The following is a 16,439-nucleotide window of genomic DNA, read 5'->3' as shown; positions in this document are numbered from 1 at the left end:
ATACACATTGCAGTATTTTCACCCTATGTTTTTTTGTAATGACGTACGCCGTACACTGTACTGTATAACGAGCGACGCTAAAATTAATTAATTAAGGTGTCGGAATTCACTTTTCTCTCCACTGATTTTCATTAACTATGAAAGAAATTAAAATTTTAATTATGAGCTAACTAATTTTGAAAATATATTGTCTCAAACAGGATTCGTGCATTTTGTTATAAATACTAAATTTGGTTATTAGTCGTAAGGTTTCAAGAGTGGAGTACCAGTAGTAGTATTATTAAATAAAATAGGCGACTCATGAGAAATAAAAATTAAATCAGCTCTAATATTATCTTAACAACTGTGATACCATATACTGAAAAATAATACCCGTACTTTTGTGGTTATCAACGTCAATTTATAAAACGACGGATCATCAAAGAGGTTATTGTGTGCCAATATAAAAAAAAATGTTAACGCATCAATGAGCTTATTAAAAACAATGAAAGTGGGGCACGTGACATGGGCGTATTTCATAAATCTCATCGATGATTTACGTTTGGCGGGGCCCGCGGGGCCGCGGCGTGTGCCCCGAGTGCCCCGCGTGCCCCGAGCTCTGTGATCGGAGGGGCGAGACGCGCTGACGTCACACCGCACATGCGCAAATTGCGACTCCTTAGCGTATAGTATAATGCACAGTTACAGAGATGACGTTTTTTTAATTTTAATTACGAGGTGACATTAGACTTTTCTTACTACTAAGAGAAAATAACAGAATAGTTTACTAAGAAACAGTAATTGTTGTCTTTAAATGTTCGTAAGTTGCCGTTTTATGAAATGTTTAACATTCTCGTAAGCATTGATATTTTTCTTGCGTTATATTATTTACTTTGCACAGCATCACCATTCACCATATCAATAGCTCTAAAATATACAAGGTGCAAGGATTAGTTTTTGCAATTTAGAAAAACAAAACCATTACAATTGCACAATAGATTTTTGTGGCATTATGACAATATATAATTATAGGTCTACCAGAATCTCATGGCAAATTTTGACGGCAGATTTTCAAAAAATATCCTTGATCATTGGATAAATTTTTATATCTGCATGTTTCACACACATAATAAGTCGTTATAATGTTTTATTCCAACTACCCCGGAATTGCTAGTCAATTTAATTTCTCACTTTTGCCATCAGATTCTGGTAGACCTATAAAAGTAAATAAAGTGTCCCTATACAGCAATAAACAATAATTTGAAACATACGTAGTCTATTTCAAAGATTTCAAAGCATTTGACAGTCCTCGCAAAAATCCTGATTTCTCTGTCAATTTGCGTTATACTGCGCACCGCAATCCGTGTCCGCGGCGGCAGCGGGGCTGGCAGTCACTCGCGAGTGCTACGCCGGCACGCTACGAGCGCTACGCTGTAGCACCTCTACGCGCATTGTGACTGTGACCTTAGCATCTGCCAGAACTGACAAGTGTTAGTGCAGTGTATTGTGCTGTTTATAAGGTGGGTGGAAAGGATCGACCGCGTTTAAATAAGGAACATGCTAGGTTTTTATTGCGTGGAAATATGTTTTGTTAGTATACGTGGATAGTTTGATACTCCGTATCATATTGGTAAATAGAAGGGAGTTGAATCTTGCGTTATAAGCTTTTAAAATATTGTTATCGCTTGACAATAACTGTGTAAAAGATGCTTACTAGAAAGATTCCAGGCTACTGCCGCTAGTACGTGCAATATACATAATATCTTAAAAAGACTGGTATACAGGTGCAGGACTATTATTTGAAAGAGACTGGTACAGGAGACTGTATTTTTTAGAAAGGTTATAATAATACGCAATATGATTAACAACTTAGTACAGGCAATAACGTAAAAGGAAACTAACATTTCAACAGTTTCTTAAGCGTCGCAATATATTGAAACATCAATTATTCCTTGATATACTTCTTTGATTATGACTTTTATTATTATCTCTTTTATATATTTATTATGTGAAGAACTTAATAGGCGAAAACTTAAAAGATTTTATATGTAACAAGTGACTTAAGTAAAGAACTTTTAAAGCGAAAACTCAAAAGACAGTACATTTCGTACATAAGTAGTTGTACAATTTATATACTACGTCTCCATTACAAGGGCACAAAGGGCAGTAGGATGTTGTGGGATCCTCTCGGCTCATTAGCTCGACCTTGTCCTTTGTCTCACTAACCCAAAGACATGTTCTTCCACTGAGACACTAAAGGCATTTACGCTACATGTTGCTTACGCGGGCATCAATTATGAGTAATTTCAGCGATGTAACTCGTAGATGCTAGTAAGAAATACATTTTTGTAGCCTTTTTACTGATTTTCAAAAAGCAGCACAATGTGTCATATTTTCATGTTTTCTTTTTATACTTTTTTGCTTTCCTTTAGCATTTGAAATATATGCATTATATGCTATTTGTATATTGTATTATAGTATTGAACTTTTTAAAATTCTGTTGTAACTTATTTCAAGCATGCTTTATCTTTCCTTTTAAATCAGTTGTGTCGAGAAGGACAGATTTAATTTATCTAAGAATGATATTACAAAAACATCTAATTTTCATATTCTCCTTTTATGTTTCTTTTCACGTATCTGGAGGCCATTTTCTCGAGGATTAATGGAATTGAAAAATGTACTGAAGGTGATATTCTTTCAATTAATTTGGGAATATCTTGGGTACAATCGTGTATATTTGTATGATACTAGTTTTTCGTCAACGGCTGTAAGAAATTTTTATGAAATTTAGTATGTAGATGGTTTTGGGAGTGTATAAATCGATTAAGCCTTAAAATATAATTAATTTAGATAGGTGTTATCCCTGGAAAACATTTTTTTAACTATTAATGTTTTCCTTCTTGAAACATCAAGCGAATGTCGGTCTCCCAGGTACTACGTAGTAAAATAAGTTGGCAAGCGCCGAGCTCAGCCTAATCATATCATTACGTATAATAAAATTGAGGTAGCACAATCTAAGTTTGGCAATACGCCAAAGTACGGGAAGTTGGGAAATAAAGAAATGTATTGATTGCAGGATAAGGGAAACACCGTCTAATATTGGTACAGGGGTGTCAGACGCGGAAGTACTGTCGGCAAACAACCCTGGTGTGGCCAGTAGTATAAAAACATTGTCCCTGAAATGAAAAAAAATGATGATCAATAATAATTATATTATCGCCTAAAGAGGCTTTTCAGATTAATAAAAAGTTTGGTAACGTACTTCTTCGGCGTTGCAGGTGTTCATGGACGAAAGTATTCACTTCCTTCATTTGCTTATTTATCCTTCGTAATAAAGCTCGTGATAGTTTTGCAAATCTGTTGACACCTAAGCAAAAATCGTATGAATAGTACAGGCGCTACGATGGAACATCTAAAAATACATGGAAAGAATCTTAGTTCTAGCTGTGCTGTCAGATGGAAACAGCTTCAAAGAGTTGACCTTAGGATTATTTAATAATCTAAGATAATAACAGAAATAACTTTTTTATTTTATTTATTTCTTTATTTTAAGTCGCTTTTTAACAGATAAGGTCATTAGCGACTACAGTAATGTTTACATTTATATACTTTCATACATATTTAAATTTTTAACAAAATTAATCGTCTGTATGTATCCTTTGTCACTTAAACAATCTTTCATATTATTCGGTAAATTACAAGCTATTTTAATATCATCGTAATCATGACATTCTTCTGACGACTGACAGATGTTGTACAGTTAGATCCATTCTGCATCTACATTTTTGAAATAACTTTATTTCACAATATCATAATCTTTTATTGAAATACTGTGTTTATAATTTTGCACACTGTACTCAGTTAATGGGTGTTCATTATGTTGAACACCTCGTATCAGATCCAGGAAGAGGGGACATACACCTGCGGAACGAGTATGCTAATCTTGTCCTGACTAGTGGAAGGTCATCAATTACATGCTTATGCTTATGTAACCGTGACGCTAGCTTTCTAACCGACTTTCAAAGGAGTAGTTTTTACATTCGGCTGTATACAGTGTGTAACAAAAATAAGTGATAATACTTTAAGGTGTCTACGTGTTCCTTGTAGAGAGTTCACTGTGAAAGTAGCAGCGCTGAAAGACGAATTTTTTTTTCACTTTTGTATGGGCAAGGGCCCGAGCGTCACGAGTCTCCCCATACAAAAGTAAAAAAATTTTTTGGTGAACTTTCTACAAGGAACACGTACACACCCTAAAGTATTATCACTTATTTTTGTTACAGCCTGTATATGAAATATGAATATTTATCTAACTACGAACTTTTAAGAACTCATTTAATATAATAATAAATGCAAATGTTTGTAAGAATGTTCCATAAATATAGGCGGCTTTTGATCGCAGAAAATTACTTCGGCATATAAAAGAAAAAGCTATACCAATCATAATATTGAATCGTTAAAATGTATACTTTATGCTCTGCAATACACATAGTAAATATTATGACATGGCATTACATAATTGTTATACAAAGGAGTTTCCGATAGCTCTCAAATAATTTTCCTGACTGTACACAAAGTAGACAAGAATTTTCTCATCTAATACTATTTCATAACAACTATAACAACCCCTATGATCTGTTACTAAAATCAATACACGGAGAATGTTCACTCTTTGTTTTCTCATAATACGAAATTTTCCGAAGATAAAGAATTGTTAAACAAATTCCGGCGAACGTCGTGAAACAACAAAGAACTGAATTGTTTATGCTTTAATCCTTTATAGTACGAATAACGTAAAAGCTCCTCTTTTAAATATTACAGATATTTGTAATACCCTCTCTACAAAAGAAATTGAGAGTTCTCGATTTTTACAAAGGGATTACATTTATTATTTTTATTGAGATAGAGGTTGTAAGAGAAATGTTTTACTGGAATGAAATCTGTTACGGTTGATTCGGTTTTTGAGATGGGTTGGAGATTTTTAAAGAAAAGTTACGATTTCGAAGTTAAGCGATGTTTCTACTTAAGTTAAAGAGCCTACGTTTGAAAAGTACAGCCTGTTATTTAAAAAGAAGTTAGAACCCAATGTACGCCTCATATACCTTCAAAATAAGGTCGTACTAAAAGCAAACTATTGATAGAAAATACATCGCATTCTACAGTGTGTAACAGAAATAAGTGATAATACTTTAGGATGTGTACGTGTTCCTTGTAGAGAGTTTACTGTGAAAGTAACAGCGCTGAAAGACGAAAAAATTTTTTCACTTTTGTATGGGCAAGGGCCCGAGCGTCACGAGTTACCCATACAAAAGTGAAAAAAAATTTTGGTCTTTCAGCGCTGCTACTCTCACAGTGAACTCTCTACAAGGAACATGTACACTGCACCCTAAAGTATTATCACTTATTTTTGGTACAACCTGTATAGTCACTATGAGAATAGGAACCATTGAGTATTGTACAATTTAATTTGCTGCTTTAAAGGCGGCAAACGGTTACCTTTTTACTCCGAGTATAACTTCCATTTATCTTGCTTTACATACGCAAGGGGTATGTAGGGTTACCAACCTTAAAAAATATGATATTATTATACCTACTTATGAGTATAATCTTTATTTTGATTTTATTTGATAACTGAAGTTTTTTTTCCTGCATAATATTGGTGGTAATAAAAATATTTGGATTTTAATTATTTTAGAAAGGGTACATTAATATTGTAATTAATTCTTGCAAAAACACGTTTTATTATTATTTATGTATCCTTGACTGAAAGTCAACTGTATTATATTTTATGGCATATAAAAAGAATATAAACTTTTTAAAAATTAAGAGGGTAAATTTTAAATTAATTGAATTTGACACCACTGCAATAATTAATTATCGTCCACAACACACACTGCAATTATCGTCATAAATGCTAAATGTTTTGGTTTTGTTTGGTCCAAGGTGTAGGTAGAATATAGGTACGGGTTGAAAGAAGGTTTGTTTATCCAAAAAGGTATACTCAGGTTTGTTTGGCAGCCCTAGGGGCCGACGCAAGGTAGCAAATAAAGGGTCGGCCAAAACGGCCTCAAGTGACGCCGACGAGTAAATCACTCGAGTTTACCTGATTACTCACAGATAATGAGCTTGCTTTGTGCGTTTTATGAAGTCTACGTATACGAAATGTTAGGAAGGAGAAATAATCAAGTTCTGTTAACTAGACGTAGATCGAAACTTTGCTCAAGAACCGTACCTACATACATTAACTTGTGAAAAAACTGAAAAATTGAGTAACGGTTACTATCAGACAGATAGATATAGTTTTGGAAATATAAAATACTAGATGACGCCCACAACTCCGTTGCGACAAAAATCGTTTATCGTGAAAACCGTACATTTTTCCGGGATAAGAAGTATCCTATGTCTTTTCCCGTGACTTAAAGTATCTCCATACCAAATTTCAGCAAAATCAGTTCAGCGGTTTGAGCGTCAAGAGGTAACAGACAGAAAAACAGACAGATAGACAGACAGACACACTTTCGCATTTGTAATATTAGTATGGATCTAGATAGAATGCCGCTGAGTTGGTGTTGGTGAGGGAAGGACTGATTTTTGAAATTCCACATAACTTTTGTCAAGAGCTGGTGCATAATATTACAAAATTGGCTTACAAGTAGAGATTTGCGACATTTTAAATTCATCTTACACGATTAATATATAATATAGGTAAAATAAATAACACATAGAAAAGCGCTACAGAAAAATTGAGTTACGTCTTACAGAATTTCACCTTAGGGCTAGTAAGGGACTGCGAAAATTGTCTTCTCATCTTATTACTATTTCCCTTCCCCCAACGCGCGTCTAGGTCTCGAATATATCAATTTGATGGTTTAATATCTGTTGGTCGTAAATTATTTAAATACTCTGACGATAATTACGTATAGGGGAGACAGTTGTGACTTGCAATTTTTGAAACCAAATACTTGTTGTTGCCTGCAATCTCGTTGCATAGCAATTTTAATGAAACCTAAATTTTTTCCTGATAAAAACTATCCTATATACTAGGATATTTATACCGAGTTAAGTGATTTTATGAGTTCTGGGGTAACATACAGACACAATTTCGCGTTATTATTAATTCCTTCCTTAAAATACAATAGTCTTTTCCCAAATCGCAGCACATATTTTTAATGTGATGTTAGAACTCTGATTCTATGATTTTTAATTGCATCATTAATGCTGCTGCAACTTCGTTTTAATTCGATCCAGCCCGTTTCCTATCCAGCCAAAAAAAAAAATGAAACTCATTTCTTACTTATTATTTAATATTTACAGATAAATCATAACAAAACTATATGCAGTATGTCGCTAAACTTGTCTGAATGAGCTATATATAAATTTATATTGTGAAGCTACTCATCCATTCCATGATTACGAGAGTGAGGCAAGACCTGCACCTGCGTCCCGTTCACTTAGGCATGATAATCAAATCCCGTGTAGCCTAGCTGCATTCACTGAGAAAGGCCACTGTAACCACTATCTCGATTCTACTTAAATACAACATTACATCTGCGTTCCGTATTTGATCCAAAGCGTTTTCTTATAAATCGCTAAAGTCAACGCGTAATTTTATTTGAAATCTATGAAAAATCTAATATTTCACATTTGTTTTACGATGAGAATATTATTTTGCTACTTGACTACAACATACTAACGAAGCTCTATTAATGGTGCATTAAAATATGTACTCAGTAGAATTAGGGTCTGTTAACCACATCTTTTCTAGACTTGAGAACTAAGCTCAACCGCACATTGTGTTGATGTTATTGTTGCAAGTTGTTTTACTTTGTTATGCTTTCATAGTTTGGAATAACTAAGAGTTAAGCTGGAACGATTGATAGCTACGAATTCTTCACTTTGTCATCTCTGTATAGGCGTTGAAATGTCCGTATTATTTATCATAATATTATATCACACTCTGAGGTAATTATTACTAATTTAATTAAACAAAAATAATTATTGTACTTTGATAATCACAGTATAATAATTATTTTTCAATAACGAATTTTGCATAGCTCTTCACGTACTTACTTCAACCATTAATCCCCTGCACCTCTACATTAATTCAATTTTGGTCGAAACCAAGAAGTAACTACAACATTTCATGAATCACTCTAATATTACATAGTTTTGTGACTTGTCTCATGGTCTGGAGTGTAGATTGCTACAAAAGCTGCATTCAAATTAAACATATTAAGCAACAACAAAATGGTATGTTTAACAAAATCAATAAATTCAAATTATTTTGCATTCAGTGTCTAAAGTTAAAAGTGAATTTATACACCCGTTTCGTGTAGAACTTTGGGAAATGTATGCACTGAAAGTATTTACGTATGCAACTAAGTGAAAATCTATAGTGGAAAGTTAGGTACGTATGAAGTGGTGGGAGAAAAAGTAGCTTATCTATTTGCTTTGTATTGTATCTGCAAATGTTTCGCCTTTTTGTCATGCCACTTTTCTGACACATTGAAGAAGACAAAACACACATAGTTATTTCCATTTAACCTGACCTTCCAGAAAGAGTAAAGCTCAATTTCATACCTTAAATTATTTACGGTAGATAAGTGGAGGAATCTCGTCTTCCAGTGCCGGACATTTTTGACGGCTGCCACACCCATAAACTTCCTTAGGCCCTTATCACACTGGCGATTAGCGAGCGATTTGAAAGCGACGCGACTGCGCAGCGCACTCGCCGCGATGACGCTGCGATTGCGCGGCGTGCACGCAGCTTGCTTTCGGCGTTTTGGACACTCAGCAGCAAAATGGATTCTGATGTCACTCCCTAGACGAGTCTACTATATATAATAATAATCTGTGTAGACGAGTGTACGAGCGTCCACGCCACGCCGTGACGACGCTGCGCTGTCGCGACGTGCACGCCGCGCAGTCGCGGCGTGTGCGCTGCGCAGTCGCGTCGCTTTCAAATCGATCGCTAATCGCCAATGTGATAAGGCACTTAAACTATTAGACTTTGAGGGTGTCTAGCAACTGTCAAAAATGTCCGGCACTGGAAGACGAAATTCCTCCCCTTACCGCGAAGAATATAAGCTATGAAATTGAGCTTTACTCTTTCTCGAAGTCCAGGTAGACCTTCAGAGCTGGAAAGAGTGGATACCTCCTAAAGTAACCGCGACCGAAACTCCATAGCTGCTGGTCGATCTTACCTCTGTAAAGGCTACAAACAGTAAACTTTCAGCTTTACGAAACTGAGGAAGGTCTGGCCGTCGCAGGCTATTGGTCCATTTTACTTTTTCTATCAAGCAGCTGCCGCACTCAGAGTGGAACATTAATTACGGTACTTAAAATATGTACCTAAATAATTAAAAATTTTGACATAATCCCCTTACATTAACTGTCAAACTTTTCATATTGAAGGTTAATCATAATTAAATAATATCTCTGAGTACGGTGGTAAGTAAATTTAAAAAATAAGTAACAGTTCTAAATTCAAAAACTCGAAAAGAATAATGTCCCTTTTACTTTTCTATCAAAGTTATCGTTTTAACCAAAGATGGCATAAATCTACACTTTAATGCATTAAGATTTATTGAATAGGGCGTCGAGACTTTTTGGGGATACACAACTGAGTAGGCAGTTTATACAATACTTAAGTATTGTCCCCAAAACTGCCGTCAAGTCGAAATGAAACATTTTTAGCCTCGTTTAACAATAGGTAATTTAAAATATTACACAATAGGAAGGAGTAAAAGGCGCTACTAGCACATCCTCACATACAGTAAATAATCCCAACAATTCGAAGTTGCACACGTCATATCAGACTATTGACAGAAACGTTGTCAAACGTCGGACAAAACTTTTTCTTTACTCTCTGTACCCGTGCCGGCTTCTAGCGTGAAAACATTGCAGTAATATAATATCCTACTGCAGCTCACTTTTACACAGAACTTAAAGGTCTGTTCACAAATTGTGATAGAAATAATATTAAACATTATTTACTAAACCAGAATATAATATATTCTGGTTTAGTAAATAAAGTTTAATAGAGTAGGTACCTGTTGTACAAGATTTTGGAGCCCCGGCCCCCGTAGTATCCTGTAAAGAAAATATATTTTTATTTAAATTTTTACTGTCGCCGTCGCGCGCAGTATGAACAGACCCTAAGCGTCCTATACTACTTGTAATCAAGAAACCGAGAAATTTTGACTCGGCTGCCCACAAAACACTTTACAAAGGACTATGCCCAAAAAAACCCATAGTCGATTAAAATAATGTATGTACAGCAAAGTAGAGCATAAATAGTAGATTGAAAATATGCAATTAATTTTTTTCTAAACCATAACCGAAACCGATAATTTGAAAAAATAAATCTGAGATACACAGTATGGTTTCTACTTCGAATCAACTAGTTATTTCCTTTGTTTTTATGATCTTTCTCGTGAAAGCGATGTTGATAGACAATAATGTACAATTAAATAGAAAAAAAAATCGGCCAAGTGCGAGTCGGACTCACGCACGAAGGGTTCCGTACCGTTATAGAGCGAAAGTAGGGAAAAATTGTATTTTGTATGGGAGCCCCCCTTAATTATTTATTTTATTTTAATTTTGCGATTAAATATTAAAGTACACACATAATTGAGGATTTCGTAGAAAAATCATGTGTCTACATAATATAGCCGTTATAGACTAGGGGCCAAAAAGGGCAAAAAATCACGTTTGTTGTATCGGAGCCTCCCTTGAATCTTAATTTTATTTAGTTTTTAGTATCTGTTGTTACAGCGGCATCAGATATACACTATCTGTGTAGATTTGAGAAGTCTAGCTATAGCGGTTCTTGAGTAAGAGCCTGGAGACAGACAGACTGACAGACATCGAAGTCTCAGTTATAGTGTCCCGTTTTTACCCTTTGGGTACGGAACCCTAAAAAAGTATGTCAAATATTATTAATTCGCCATCGCTCCACGCAAAAAATATATCATCCTCATTCCTCCACCTCCTCCTTTGATGAGTGGCAGTCTTCCACCGTGCGTTTTTTGCGTAACTTTCTGCTGCGCACTGTAAAACTCTGAAATAAACTGTCACTATATTTTCAATACGACCTGCAAACCTTCAAAGGCCGGCAACGTACTTGCAGCTCTTCAAATGTTGCTAGTGTCCATGGGCGACAGTATAGTTGCTTTCCATCAGGTGACCCGTTTGCTCGTTTGCCCCCTTATTTTATAAAAAAAACGATCATATAACCGATATCGTGTACTTAATAATCCTAAAAACACAGTACATTTTGTATACAGATTATTTTCTATACCAAACTAACATTCTATACTGTCAGATATAAAAGTGATAAATATTTAAACATTAAATTCATAAATACATAATTATAACACTGTACATCTGTATTAAAAATGTTTTTACTACGTACTAATCGCCAAACTTTCGTTTGTAGCATCGCGTCGTCCCAATATCATATAGATTCCTATAAGAAAAGTCAATTAGTTACGATCGTTTTTAAAGGGGAAAAACAATTGATTAACTGAACATGTCTTTAAAAAAAAACTTAAACATCATACAAAACGAGACGACCTTTATAACTGAATTCACACCAAAAATATGGTTCATACATCGGATATATTATTTGTAAAACTAAAATTTAAATTGTTTATCAAAAATACTAACTTGCACTCTAAATTGGACAATCTTACAACGGAATTTCTGAAAACGATATCGAAAGGTGCACCACAATAAAATCAATTTCTATTATCAAAACAAGTCTACAAATTGATAAATCGTGCAACTAAAATATTTTTAACCTAACTTTATTTTATTTTTGTTTCTCTGTTTTACTGAAAAACATGTTGGGGCCTCCTCATCTAATGCCGCACTCACTCCTTTGCGCTCGCTCTTTATTCTTTAGCGACCTCATCTATCTTAATCTATTTCTGTGTTAGCGACAAATTAAGAAAAATTATCAAAATTCACTACTGTATTGTAATTGTATGGGTTAATAAATTTATTGATGATAGCAATGTTGGCCCAATACGACTTGATTGGGTTAGGTTAGATGGCTAAGGCGGGAGCGTAGCGCAGCGTAGCGCAGCGTAGCTCCCGCCTTAGCCATCGTGGTTATTTTTTGTGAACCGCCCAGATGTAGGAGCCCCGCGTAGCGGGGCTCCGTCGACTCATAATTGAAGGCAGTTGTTTTTTTCTTTTTTTTTCTTTAGTAGCTTGTCTACCCCTAGAGTGCAATTCCTAAGCCGGAGGCTTAATTATTTTGCAAAATATCGGTAAGGAGCCCTTTGTGCGCGAATCCGACTCGCTCTTTGCCGATTGTTTATTATTATTGTTTATAAACTGAGTTACCATTCACTATGCCAAAGTTTAGTCCATGTTAAATTAGCACTTGATGATTTTTATGTGTTCTTAATTATATGAACATAACAGATTAAATTGGGTTTTATTTAGAATAAAATATGATGTTCCTAAAAGTTTAAAAAGTTGTAGTATGTTTGTTGAACTAAAGAATTGTTAGACTATTTTAATAATAGTTATTCGTTCAGTAAAACAGTTTTGCAAATAACTTTAAATAGTATGCTGAATTCGCATTATTTAGGGTGCATAATTAGTGTGCAAGTCAGTATTTTTGGTGACACTTTCAAATATTTTGATCGAGAAAAGGGGATATACAGATATTGATTTAAATACATGCCTTTTTAAAGTACTCGGTGATTGTTTAATCCAAAAAGGACATTGTATTTGGGATACAATATAAGTAGTCTACTATGCCACATATAAATGGTTTCAATCGATTACGGGTTTTTGGTCCATACATTTTTGGGCATTCACCTTTAATTATTTTAGTATTTGTTTTCTTAATGTTACACAAAATATCTTAGAATACTAACGTCGATTTCAATCGAAGTTTGAAATGTTTAATTACAATAATTTAAAGTTTATTTAATTTAGCTGTGGTATTATATTATTATTATAATTTTATAATATGATTTTAACTGAAATATAGTCTAAATGCTAGTACTTTGAATCCGAATATTTAGAATAGAAATATTGAACAATCTCTATTATCATGAATAATTTTAACATTGTACTAGTATTAGTGTGTGTGTTTTGTTTGGTAACAATTGTTGTTATAGTAGTTTTTAAATACAAAAAATAGTATCGATACCATCAAGCTATTGTAAAAACAAAGTTATCCATTGCTTTGTTTTTACATTTTGATATACGTAAATTTTTGACGTGTATTGTTTTAATACATAATGGACATTCGATGTTAATGTTTACGCTATCAAAGTAAATAAAAATAATAAAAAATATAGCAAAAACAATTCGTATATATTTCAGAACATATCAAATATTATTTTATCGTCGTCAATTATTTGTAATGGGGAGTTTTTTTTTTAAATTAAATAAGGGGGCAAACGAGCAAACGGGTCACCTGATGGAAAGCAACTTCCGTCGCCCATGGACACTCGCAGAATCAGAAGAGCTGCAAGTGCGTTGCCGGCCTTTTAAGAGGGAATAGGGTAATAGGGGAGGGTAGGGCAGGGAAGGGAATAGTTGAGGGTAGGGCAGGGAAGGGAATAGTTGAGGGTAGGGAAGGGAAAAGGGTAGGGGTTAGGGGATTGGGCCTCCGGTAAACTCACTCACTCGGCGAAGCACAGCGCAAGGGCTGTTTCACGCCGGTTTTCTGTGAGAACGTTATAAATTGTCTCGTGTCACAGAGTTTGTGCGCGAACTCCTCCAAAACGGCCCAACCGATTTTAATGAAATTTTCGTTAGGCCTGAGAGTAGGTTTTTATCTACTTTTTATATTGATAATAATAATAATTTATATAGCAAAACAACGTTTGCAACGTCAGGTAGTAGTTGTATAAAATACATACAAATAAAGGGAATACTTATTTAGGTTAACGAGATCAATAATTACGAGCAAATTTAAGTTATCTCCTATCCCTTTCTAGCAACACAATTTTTGACGTCACAGTGAGTTACTATTATAAAGTTAATATAGCGGCATAGAGCAACAATCTCGAGCTGTCAAACGAAACCAAAATTAGTTTTCATCTGTGTGAAAAATATGTGTCCGTATACACTTACACAAGCATGATTGAACATGAATTCTATGAGATTAAATTGTCAACGTGTGGCACGTGCCGACTGGACGTCAAAAAAAGAGTGCTGCTGTCATATATCACACGTCTCTTTTTACCACGCAGTGTTACTGATAGTGATATCTCTCTTGCTCAGGCCTTTGTTTCTCTATTCCGCTAGGTATATTAACTTTATGGTCACTATACATTACCTACTGCCCACAGAAATAAACTACTGCCCCTTTTTAGAAAGACAATTTTTGACGTCACAGACCTCACAGTGTGTTACTTTACATTACTGCCATACCTACGTAATTAATTTGTTATGTCGATTGCCAAAGTTAACAAAACTACCAACACACGGAATATTCTACTTCGAAATATTCGAAAAATTAATGCAGCTTACAAAATATTGAATGGAAAAGCAATCAAAATTTGGGCAGGTTGGCAGCGTGCCGCGTGCCGGCGCTTGAGAACTTAATAATGGCTAATACTATGTAACTGGGCCGCTCAGATTACTACTCTTAGTTTCAAACAACCAACGATACTTTATAATACTTTATATGGCATGATATAGAAGAACGATGAAATTTTACTTACCTTTAGAAATAACTGTACCCAAAATAATCGTCGATTCTGTCAATGTCAAACGTTTTCGAACTCCTGACCAATGAAAATGTTTGGTCAGAAGTTCCAAAAATCTATATTTGAAGAATATTAATACGGGAGCCCTAGAATATTTTATTTTATAATTTATAGTTTGATAGGTTCCGAAATGATCGAATATTTGTATTAATATTGTATTAATATAGACTATAGTTGAATCGGGGTCCTTCAAACAAGCAATATGTAATTTTTCACCGATTCTAATATTATTTTATAGCGCTTAAACTTGCAACACAGCTAACAAAAAATGCGTAAGAAATTTAATATTAGCGTGTTATGAAAATTTTTCGCTCATTCATTTTTGTTATCCCATTCAAGGGGCTCACGAAATTGGGCTTATGCCCCCTCCCCTTGTTCCATAATTCGCAGAGACAAGGGTAACATTTACTTATCAGCGTGGAAAGGTTCTTTAACATTCAAATGTGATCTCTCCGAGTAAAAAACCTAACATTTTATTTTTTGTATGTTTCCGTACGCCAGTGATGAGTGAGGTGCAGTTCCTATAGCTCCATTGCCATTCTTCTTTTATTTCTTAGGGCTAGTTCACATTGCAACTGGCCATTCTTATGACTTATGATGATGAAGACTTACGAAGAGAAAAAATAAGAAATCTCGGTTATTACTGAAAATCTAAACGGCTGTTAAACATTTAGATTTAATACCTATACAAACTAAAACTATAACTTTACTTACAAACAGTGCAAACAATATCAGTTTGCATGTTCTATCAGAGAAGTTGATTCCTAGGCAGATGGGGGACCCACATAGCACAATAGACATAACTACTCTGTCTACTCTGCACATAGTTTGGTCGCGTTACGTCGAACCCAGCTGACAGATCACAATTAACATTGAATTGACATGATTCAACCAAATGACGTTGGTCTGTCAACGGCCTAGGAATTCATTTCCTCGATGGTACATTGTACAGCATTAAATTGACGTCTATAATACATAAGGTAAATTAAGCGGAGAAATTGATCCATCAAGCCGTGCTTCCCAGTATATTTGATATTTGGAGTTCATCTCCGCTTTATTTGAGTAATTAGAGCAATCTCTTTGTTACTGTCAAATACGGGCGATATTCGCCTGATTAGACATATTTACTCCGCGTAGAGAACATACATTCAACATTGTATACGAATAACGAACTTAGCTATTGTATAATTTACCTCATGAAATGTTTGGTTTAACGTTACATTGTATATAAGTTAAGCATTTTAATATCACATGTGTTACAAAAGTGTTACGAGTTACGAGTCACAACTCTACAGCTTTCTAGTCATTAGCCTTCCTAAAATATTTTTTACTTTTTTTATTTTTTATGAAATAAGGGGGCAAACGAGCAAACGGGTCACCTGATGGAAAGCAACTTCCGTCGCCCATGGACACTCGCAGCATCAGAAGAGTTGCAAGTGCGTTGCCGGCCTTTTAAGAGGGAATAGGATAACAGGGGAGGGTAGGGAAGGGAAGGGAAGGGAATAGTTGAGGGTAAGGAAGGGAATAGGGTAGGGGTTAGGGGATTGGGCCTCCGGTAAACTCACTCACTCGGCGAAACACAGCGCAAGCGCTGTTTCACGTCGGTTTTCTGTGAGAACGTGGTATTTATCCGGCCGAGCCGGCCCATTCGTGCCGAAGCATGGCTCTCCCACGTATAAAAAATTAGGAGTCATTTTTATGGATTTGACAAAAAATACC

The 16,439-nt window shown here is 35.0% G+C and overlaps 1 protein-coding gene across 13 annotated transcripts in view; it reads left to right on the top strand.

Moving 5' to 3' along the window:
* The first annotated feature begins 1,382 nt into the window (after positions 1 to 1,382).
* Positions 1,383 to 16,439, top strand: part of LOC121733020 (kazrin) — a 163,890-nt gene continuing 148,833 nt past the window's right edge. For all 13 annotated transcript variants that reach the window (XM_042123097.1, XM_042123096.1, XM_042123093.1 and 10 more), the window contains exon 1: positions 1,383 to 1,499. The gene's annotated coding sequence lies outside the window, so the exon portion shown is untranslated. The remainder of the gene's footprint in view (positions 1,500 to 16,439) is intronic.

This window comes from Aricia agestis, chromosome 13, assembly GCF_905147365.1.
Source record: "Aricia agestis chromosome 13, ilAriAges1.1, whole genome shotgun sequence".
NCBI classification, from domain to species: domain Eukaryota; kingdom Metazoa; phylum Arthropoda; class Insecta; order Lepidoptera; family Lycaenidae; genus Aricia; species Aricia agestis.
This window is presented reverse-complemented; position numbering and strand designations above follow the sequence as displayed.